Raw genomic sequence first — 10864 nt, forward strand, 5'->3', positions numbered from 1 at the left:
TGTTTGGAAATGAGGCCTTTGGTAAGTAAGGTGGTTTGGGTAAGATTCCGAGTGGAGCCCGCATGGTGGGATTGGTGGCCTAATAAGGAGCTGAAGAGACTAGAACTATCTGCCGTGTGAGGACTCAGGGAGAAGACAGCCATCCACACACCAGGAAGAAGGCTCTCACCAGACACAAGATCTGCTGGCATCTCCATCCTGGACGTTCCTGCCTCCAGAGGGGTGGCAAAGAAATGTTCCTTGTGTAAGCCACTCAGTTGATGGTGTTTTTGTTACAGCAGCCCAGCTAAGACAGAGGCATAGTTGATGCAGCCGTGAGCAAAACAAAGTTCTTGCCCTCATGGGGGGGGGGTGTCACCTTCTGATAGGGAAATATAGATAGAAAACAAAATGACAATTAAATATATAATATGTCAGGTCAAGTCACTGACAATTTATGTCGGTTTGCCTCAAATTTTCAGGGACTTTTAAGAACCTCGTAGGCAACCATTGTGTGACCCCATAATAATGCTTAGCTCTAGACTCAAGGTAAGTAAGAGATAAGGGCTTGTTTATGTATTACTTGAGGTTAGCTGGATTTGCATGGCAAGACAGAATTACATGATTCCAAATGCTGTGGACAATTTGCCTGTCACTGGGTTGGAAGTAATATCTTTTGCTTTAAGATCTATGAAAATTTCTTTTCTCTGTAACCACCATGATTGTTTTAAAAATCAAATGGTACAAATATAGGCTGAACATATATTACATTTATTTTATCATGAGTTGGTTAAGGAACAATATAAAAAGGAAAGAGAAGGGATTTTATTAAAATCTTTATAAGCACTATCCCCAAAGTGCTGCTCTAATATGTGTTATTATCCTATACGCTCCCCTTTAAAATGGATTTTTTCCCACAAACCTGCATAAATTTTGCTTTATAGCCATTTGCCTTCTATATCTATATATCATTAAAACTTTATTGCTTTAATACAAAATTGTATGCTCCTTCTGATTACAACCAAGAAAATGATGTGTGCACATGGACAAAAGCCAGAGGAGAATAAGAAGAAAGGAAGGCAGTTATTGGGTGAGGCTAGTGAGACCAGGGTGGTTCGTTCTTCTCTTTCAGATGCTCCTTTATGCTCTTAGCTCATATTTATACAAGACTGTATTTACTACTAATTAGGTTTGAAAAAGGAATTTGTCTAACTGAAAAGCGTTTATTATTTATTTATTTATTTTAAAGATTTCATTTATTTATTTGAGAGAGAGAGAGACTACAAGCAGGGGAGTGGCAGGCAGAAGAAGAAGCAGACTCCCCACAGAGCAAGGAGTCTGATGCGGGACTCAATCCCAGGAACCTGGGAACGCTGACACCTAAACAGCTGAGCCACCCAGGCACCCCTGACTGAAAAGCATTTAAAACCCCGCAGAACCCAGAGAGCACTGGTCTGTCTGTGCCCAAATGCTGCTGGGCTCCCTGAAGCAGGCTGAGCGGGGTCCTTGCATGCCCTCTGCACACCTGGAAGTTACGGAAAGGATCTGTCCTCCCCTCTCAGATGTTCCAGCATCCCAGATCTAGGATGTCAGCCTTAGAGGGCCTCAGAACTCTCTGGAACTGGCTTCAGTCAAGGAAATCACTGGGGCAAGGAGGTCTCTGGGGAAGACAAGGAAGGTCTCAAGACCCCTTTGTATTCCTATTTATGTCCCTTATTTGACTCTGCAGACTTGATGCTATCCATCATTTTGCTGTTCTCTCCCCGCTTCTTCTGCCCAGCCCCATCCCAAAGGTGTAACACAAAGAGAAGGGAACTAGGAGCCTGGAGAAACTCAGACACTAGTCTTGGATCTGCCACTAATTCTTAGCATATACTCTTAACAAATTAATCTCTCGGAGCCCCAGGTTCTCACACACAAAAATGAGGATGTTAGGTGATTGTTTCTGATATTCCATGGCTCTACAATTCTAAGAATTAAAAAAAAAAGAGACAGTCATGCATTTTGTTCATCAGGCAGAGCTTTAAGGTGCCAGGCCAAGAATACTACTGCTGTGGCTACAAGAGAGGCCCCAAACTCAGACACTCAATTTAGGTACCCAATCCAGTCTCTTTAAATCAACAGTACCTCCTTATTTATTTATTTATCTATTATTTTTTAAAGTAGGCTCCACGCCAAGTGTGGAACCCAGCTTGGGCCACGACCCTGAGATCACGACCTAAACTGAAATCAAGAGTCGGACACTCAGCTGAGTGAACCACCGAGATGCCCCCAGTACCTCCTTATTTTTAAATACAGCACTGCTAAATAAGCTTGGACTTAATAATTCAAAAAATTAATTTTTTAAAAAGATTTTATTTATTTATTTGACACAGAGAGAGAGAGAGAGAGCCAAAGAAGGAACAGAAGCAGGGCAAATGTGTGAGGGAGAATTAGGCTTCTCACTGAGCAGGGAGCCTGAAATGGGCCTCCATCCCAGGACCCTGGGATTATGGTCTGAGTTGAAGGCAGATGCTTAACAACAGAGCCACCTAGGCATCCCCCCAAATAATTCTTGTATTAATTCATGTTCAAGCTAGGAAATTCCAACTTCTCCTAACACACAACACAAGGCATCCAACAATGCAGGTTTATGGCTGGAAGTAGGGAGGTTGTAGAGGGAGAGGAACATCTTGTATATATTGGGTATTTTAATTTTTTAAATTAATTTTTTAAAGATTTATTTATTTCAGAGAGAGATGGAGAGAAAGATAGATAGATAGATAGATAGATAGATAGATAAGAGGAGAGGAGGGACAGAGGGAGAGGGAGAGGAAAAGAGAGAATCCCAGGTGTGTTCCATGCTCAGAGCTGAGCCTGACTCAGGGCTCAATCTCACGACCCTGAGAACACGACCTGAGCCGAAATTGAGTCAGACATTTAATCAATTTTGCCACCCAGGCACCTCTATACTGGGTATTTTTAAAGATAAGTTCTAGAAACCCAACTCCAAAGTAGACTTTATTGGGTTATGCTATGAATATGTCCCCCCCAAATTCAAATGTTGAAATCTTAGCCCCAAAGTGATGGTATTAGGAGGTCGGGCCTTTGGGAGGTGATTATTAGGTCATGAGGGTGGTGTCCCCATGAATGGGATTCTTGCTCTTTTATAAGAATTCCCAGAGAGATCCCTTGCCCCTTCTACCACGTGAGTTTAGAGTGAGAAGATGGAGGAAGCTGCTCCTTACCATACACTGAATCTGCTGGAACCTTGATCTTGGACTTTCCAGCCTCCAGAATGGTGAGAAATAAATGTCTGTTGTCCACAGGTTACCCTGTTGATGGGATTTTGTTAGAGCAGCCCTAAGAATGCACCAAAATAACTTTCAAAATTAAAAACCCAGTTTTGCTTTTAGCTTGACTGATGAGGTCTAACAATATCCTCAGATCTAGATTGTTCTTTTTCTCTCTGTCTCCTGATCCTGGTTCCTCCATGTTGCCTTCATGCTCAGGCAGGCCCTCCTTTCCAGGCAGTCTCAGTAACTCCGAGCACTGTTAATGCTCACTCCCAGTCTCACACTCCCTAGGGCAACCACTTTTTCAACTATTCTTGTTTTGGGTTCTTTTGGTTCATCACTTTTAGAGTCTCTAAAATAAATGCTAATATAACAATATAAACAGGCTTAAATAACTGCTTCTTAGTTTTTCAAAATCAGTTTCTTTTCATGATCAAGAAAGATCAAGTCATTTATATCTTTTCTGTCCCAACTGAGTTCTATCACTATGCTTGGTTTCTCCTTCCCTGGATGACTTCTCCACCCATAAAAAATATGTTTACTCTTCATTCTTACTCCACTCATTGTGTTTTTACTCTATTTTATAAGATGAGGAATTCTCTGCTCTCCTCCTTCCTTCCGTCCCTCCCCACTTCCTTCTACTTCAAAGTTGGTAACAGCTACATCATATTCCAAAACTATGGTGGAAGGGGAATCTTCCTACACTGTTGGTAAGAATGCAAGCTGATGCAACCACTTTGGAAAACAGCATGAAGGTTCCTCAAAAAGTTGAAAATAGAGCTACCTTATGACCCAGCGATTGCACTACTGGGTATTTACGCTAAAGATACAAACGTAGTGATCCAAAGGGGAACGTGCACCCGAATGTTTATAGCAAAAATGTCCACAATAGCCAAACTATATAAAGAACCTAGATGTCCATCAACAGATGAATGGATAAAGAACTTGTGGTACACACACACACACACACACACACACACACACACACTGAAATACTATGCAGCTATCAAAAGAAATGAAATCTTGCCATTTTTGATGACTTGAATGGAACTAGAGGATATTATGCTTAGTGAAATAAGTCAATCGGAGAAAGACAACTATCATATTATCTCCCTGATATGAGGAAGTGGAGATGCAACATGTGGGGTTTGGCGGGTAGGAAAAGAATAAATGAAACAAGATGGGATCGGGAGAGAGACAAACCATAAGAGACTCTTAATGTCCCAAAACTACAGTGGGATTTTCCAAGATTTCTATATGTGTTGATTCTATAAGCTTAAAACCAGGAAGTATTTATTTTGTACATTATTATGATCATGTAAATATTGTTCACTGATGTATAAAGCACCGCACTTTGGATCATTCTCTGTGGGTGTAATACCATCGTTATTTTGCCATTTGATGGAGACTGCCCAATACTTAGTTCAAGTAGATAATTTTTTACACTCCACTACCTGCTTTTATCATATCCTCAACTTTTTCAAACTTTGAATCACATTTCTATTGTGTTGTGGTGATGGTTATAATTTATATTAGTATATGTATTTTCTTTCTTTTTTTTCTGATGACATTTACAATCTCTTTATTAAGTGTATTTATCCTATTTATCCTTTATCCTTGGTATTCTGAAATTTCAACATGCCATGTCCAGGTAGGGATCTTTCTTCATCCTTTGATCCTTTACTCAGAGGCTCTCTTTTTAATCTAAAGACTTGTATCTTTCTTTAGCTCTGGTATGTTGTCTTACACTATTTCTTTGATAATTTCTCTCCTCTTCTTTTCCTTGTTATCTCTTTCCAGAACACTTGTTAATGTAATGTTGGCCTTCTGATTTGATCTCTCTTAAAATTTCTCTCATATTTTTCAAACTTTTCTTCTTTCTATGCTTTGGGGAAGAGTCTCGAATTTATCTTTCTATCCTACCATTGTACTTTTTAAATCTCAACAACCGTACAGCCAGATTTTTGAATTCTAAGAGCTCTTCCTTATTCTTTCTTGGCTCATTCATAGAATATAATTCTTGGTTTTACAGATTTCGCTTTGCTTGTGTTTTTAGTTTTCTTCTGTTCCCTGAATTTTGGGGTGTGTGTGTATGTCATTTTTTTCCTGCTTGATTTTTTTCATTTACAATGCAAATATTTGTTTACACTTAATACCAAAGCAATAGACACTAAAATGGGAGTTAGGTGTATAGAACTAGTGTCATTGACTATCAGGCTTTTGGACAGGACAGACGGGGAGCAGACTGTTGGGGGGGGGTCCTACATGGAATTAAATGGACGACTCGACTTTGTGGGAATGTTGCTTAGGGGCTGCCCTAATTTCCCCCCACATTGCATATAAAGTTGAGGACAACTTCTCTTAAAAAATTAAGAACTCAATTCCTGGCTAGGGAGACATGCCTGACTGTGGCCATTCTGCTCACTATGCTGGTGAGGAGTTGCTGGGAGAGGTCATATATCCAACACGTAGGCTTTCATTTGATCCTGGTGTTCTCAGCATGGCTTCCCACACATGTGCCTGAGTAACCTGCTATCTTAGAATCCAGAGTTCTTAAGGTTCTGAAGATCCCTTCGTTTGTACCCTGGGCTGATGCATCCTTGGGTTCCTTTCCTTAGTCACCGTTCTTCCATCTGCTTTATGTCTTCCAGCAATTTATTAATACTCTTCAATGCTGACTCTTGTCTTGGTTCTTTTGGAGTTGTAGCTTTTAAATGATTTTACCATCTTTTTCATGAGATCTTAGAGGAGCCCAGATACTCATGTGTGCTTGGTACCCCACCCTGAGCCCCTCAATGTTACTTTGATGTTAACTTTGTGTTGAGACGACTCTGGATTTTCAATTGATTATGAATGTAAGGAGACTTTGAATTTACTTCAGAATCTTCTAGGTTAGATCTGGAAGGAACTTTGTACTTTAATAAATAAATCCCACCACCCATCTCCTACTTTCTTTATCAGTCATCAGAGAAGTAAAACCAAGAGATATTCATTTATTTATGGTAGGAATTTGATCCCACGCAGTCGTGGAAGCTGACTGTTGTCTTTGTGTCTGACCCTGGCATTTGAATTCTGCAGGAGAGATCAATGTAAAGCAGGGGAGAGTCAGAACAAGGCAGAACCCGGAAGCATGATGTAGAGCCCACGAGGATGGATTAAAACAAACCCATGTCCGTTCTTGTTGCCTTTGACCTTGATGGTGTGGATGTCCTGCTGAAGAAGATGGTGCCTTTCGTCACTGAGGCAAACACACATCTATTCCAGGATATGGAGAAGCTGAATGAGGATCTGAGGGAAGGTAGAGAAGCTTGAGACTGACTGCTGCCCATACCAGCAAGCTGAGCCAGAAGGTAAGGGACAGTGTGCCTGAACCACCTGGTTCCCTGCACCAGCCTGCTGAGCATAAGAACAAGATGTCTCTTGCTTTACTGCTACCTTCCAGTTTGGAGACCTGTGCCAGCTGGGAACTTAGAGGGAAGGGAATTTTAGGATCCCGCTTAGTTTCATCAACTTGACACATTGTTGAGCCACCATTTTCAGACTTGAAAAATTAGGCTCAGAGATATGCGAATGTTCTTAAACTCTATAATTTTTTTAGTGGCAGAAACTGGGCTAGAAATAGGTCTCTTGATCATCAATTCAAATACTTTCTAAAAAGTTCCCCCTCCCTCATTATAGACATGATACATTCTTATTCAAAAAAACTAAAAAATTAAAAGATCGACCAGAGTTCCATCATTTAAATTCAATCACTGTTAATATTTTAGTGTATTTCCTTTTGTTCTTTTTCTTATGCATATCTGCCAATACTTTAATTATTACACTATATATAGATATATATGAATAGTTTCTTACGCATTAAAATCCTTATGAGTGTCATAAATTATAATTTATTTATTTGTCTAAAAATAGACATTAAGGATATTTCTAATTTTCTTGCTACTATAAATAATGCTGAGTAATACAAACAATGATGAGTATCCTTTGTATACATTTTATTCCCATTATACTTCTGGTAGAATGTTGCAATTGGAGCAAATACTCTGAAATTGCTTTCAACAAAGATCATACCAATTAAAAGTGTGAGAATATTTGTCTTCCTAAACCTTTGATGGCATTGGATATCATCTTTTAGATATCCCCTTTTCCAATTTTTTAAAAGATTTTATTTATTTAGTATTATTTGAGAGAGAGAGGACAAGCAAAGGGAGTAGAAGGCAAAGGGGGTGGGAGAAGCAGACTCCCTGCCGAGCAGGGACCGCCCCCCCAACCAACACAGGGGTCGATCCCGGGGTCCCGGGATCATGACTTGAGCCGAAGGCAGACACTCAACCAACTGAGCCACTCAGGCGCCTCTTATTATCAAATTTTATCTTATCATTGTTTTAATTTAATTTGTACTGCTTTGAATACTTGAGAGGGTGAAAATTTCACCTGAGTTTGTTAATCTTCTGTATTTAATATTGGTGAATTATTTATCCGCTTATCAATTGAGGATCTTAATTTTTTGCATCTCCTCTCACTATATAAAAATCTTAACTCCTTGTTATTTTGTTTTAGACCCACTTTTCTCCTAAGCAGTTTGGTCCTCTTAGTCATAACCATGGCAGAACAATGGGACCCTGAGAACAGAAGCACAGCCATGTGGAAGATGGGGACAAGCCGACATTTAGAAATACTCTGGTCTAGAACTCTGGTTGTTGTTTGTTTTTTGAGGATGCTGGTATGAAGCCTGGCTGAGTCACTAGGTTTAACAGGTGATCCTGTGTCGATGAGCAAAGTTGGGAGGGGAGCAGAGAGAGGACAGAGGCTGATGAAGGGCGCCTGCCCTGGGGCACCCCCAGAATCAGGAAAAGTGCTGACAAAGTGGTTGCGATGGGAACAGTTGGAGAGTGTGACTCTGACAACTTAAGAGTTACAGGCAATCACTGTCCTCAGACTTTGGGGGAAGCGTATTTGAAAAGTTCAGATGACAGATGGAGGCAATACACCCTTCCCGAGAATGAAGGAAGCTGCTCAAAACCAAAATTATGGCAAATGCATGTAAGAGGATCCTAAAAACTTAAACCTGGAGGAAGCCGCCAAAATGTTTTGCTTTTCAGTGTAGGGAGAGCAATGGGAAGTATGTTTGGGTACAGAGTTTAGTCTCTGGTGACCAGCGAATTTTCTACATACTGAATGGGAATTGATATACTCATCTATACAGCTGGTGTATATCACATATCTCACATATATTGAAAACAGAGAAGTGAGGACATAAAACACACATTATTAAGGCAGGGGTGCTTCCTACCCTGATCTGAAGTAGGCTTTGTCTATTTTGGAGGGGCTGTCAAGGAGAGGGGTTCTGGCCAGTGTTGGAGTGTGAGAGAAGTAGATAAGATAAGAAAGGGGATTTTGCTACAAGTCGCTGTGGGCTATATAAATTTCCTTTACCATTCCAAGAAACCTAGTAAATAAGCCGTAGTATCCTCTCTTGTTTTGTATAGTCTAGTGAACTGTACCTTTTGGTAAGGAGTGAACTACCAGTGTCTCACGAAAGTTGTGTCTTCCTCAAGACACTTTTTGGACTTACTACTTTTTTTCTTGAAAAAGCAAATTCCGAAAGTTTTCATTATATATGGTAAATAGGACTAGAAAGGAAAACCATTCTGTTTTATCTTGAAATAAAAAGCCTAGATATTAATCTGAATTTTGCCTTCAACTTGGGTGTATAAAAAAGTAAGATATGGAAGTGTATAGCTTTGTACTCTCTAAGGCCTTTGTGTTCATTTATTTGAACTTCCTTCTAGGGAACTTCCTTTCCACTTCCTTCTAGGGTCTGAGTTTTCTTGTCTTTGCCCTGCCGTTTCCTTTGCTACGAATAAGTCCCTTCCTGCTCTTCTCCATCTAGGGAACTCCTACACCTACTCCAGGAGCCCACTCCCTTATCACCTGCTCTGTGCAAACGTCCCCTGCTCATGCAGGCATAATGACCCGCACTTTTCTTAATGGACAGCTAGCACATTGGATTATTAATAGTTTCTATGAGATTATAAACTCCCCGAGGTCTCATTGCTCTCTATATCCTCACCATCTTGCCCAGAGCCTGCCGAGTATATCTAAGTGACTGAAGCTTGAAGCACAGATCGTCCTTTATGGTGAATGGACTTTGGTTCTTTTTGGTTTTCTATGTGGAGGGACTGAGAGGAACACTTCCAGGCTCCCTTCGCTCTGCTCCTACACTCAAGTCTCCTCAAGGAAGGAGGAAGGAGCCTCTGATTAGCCTGGGCTCCTTGGTCAGACTTTCTGCCTTGACTGAGGGGTAAGTTTGATTCTGGAGGGAAGTCGGAGGAAGTCCACTGCTGCCCTGTGCTTGAACCAGCTGTATCAGTAATAAGCCTGACAAGCTTGGTCTGGCTCACTCCCTGTCTCGATCTCTCTCTCTCTCTCTCAATTGGTTCCCGACTCAGGACTGGAAGAAAGGCATCATCTATTGCTCCCCTGCTAAACCCCCAATGCCTGACATTTGTACAGTGCTTTTCAGTTTACAAAGCACTTCCACATCCGTTATTTCAAGGGTTGTAAATAAGGTAACAAAGAGCTGTGGGAGTTTCGGGAGCAAGTGATTAATTCCAGTTGGGGAAAGCACAGCTCACACAGAGTGGCAGGTCTGTAGGCCTCATTCAGCACAGATGTCGGGCTGGAAGGTCTCTGAATTCTGCCCCTTCCAAACCTTTATTGTGTCTGGCAGAGGACATTAGCCCATTTCCAGAATTTGCCTTACCTACTGCCTAGTTTGCTTTTCGGATCCACTGTACATTTCATGCATGTCTCCCCGGTTTCTGACGTCTATTAGTTATGCACTGGCATGGCTTTGTCAGTCCCTTTGGGCATGCTACTGTGACATGACCTAGAATCCTTATGAGTCAGGACCTGTTAATCCCTCTCTAGGATCGCGTTCAGTGACTACTGCTCTTTTCTCCAATCTTGCCGCCAAAAAAAATGAGCTGGCACGGCCGGCGTCGAGCTCTAATATTCTATCATCATTGGCCTTGATAGTTTAGAAACAACTGGATCTCTTTGCTCAGTCGCAGCAAAGGCCTCATGGCATCAGTGGCACTGTCACACTGAGGCACATCCCAGGTGACTTTGCAGATGCCAGCCGTCTTCCTAGGATGTGGGTCCTTCAATAGACACTGCACTGATGCAAGTGTGTTAAAAGGCATTTTGGAACAAACAGCTTCCACAGAAGTGCCAAATTCTAATTGACATTGTTTTTCAAAGTGTTAGAATAGAAATTGAATTTCAAGGCAAAGGGAAAAAATTAGAATTGGGAGTAAAGAAAGTGAATCTGCAAGCAGAAATGAAATGAGTCAATCTAATTTCAAAGCCTGTCCTGAACCAAGGGTACAATAACAAACAGTGTTTGTGGAAAAAGAGAATCTAATATTTATAAGGGGTTCAACATCTAAGGGATGATAAATTGCACTTGAGAGGAAATGCTGCATTAGATAAATTTTATCTTGACACTGAGCCCTTTAACATGCCTGTAGAGCTTGTCTCGTACATCTGCTGTAGCCCACATACCAGCCTGTCTCTGCTAGTCACCGAAGGGTTATTTTGCTGAG

Source organism: Mustela lutreola, chromosome 1, assembly GCF_030435805.1.
Source record: "Mustela lutreola isolate mMusLut2 chromosome 1, mMusLut2.pri, whole genome shotgun sequence".
Taxonomy (NCBI): Eukaryota; Metazoa; Chordata; class Mammalia; order Carnivora; family Mustelidae; genus Mustela; species Mustela lutreola.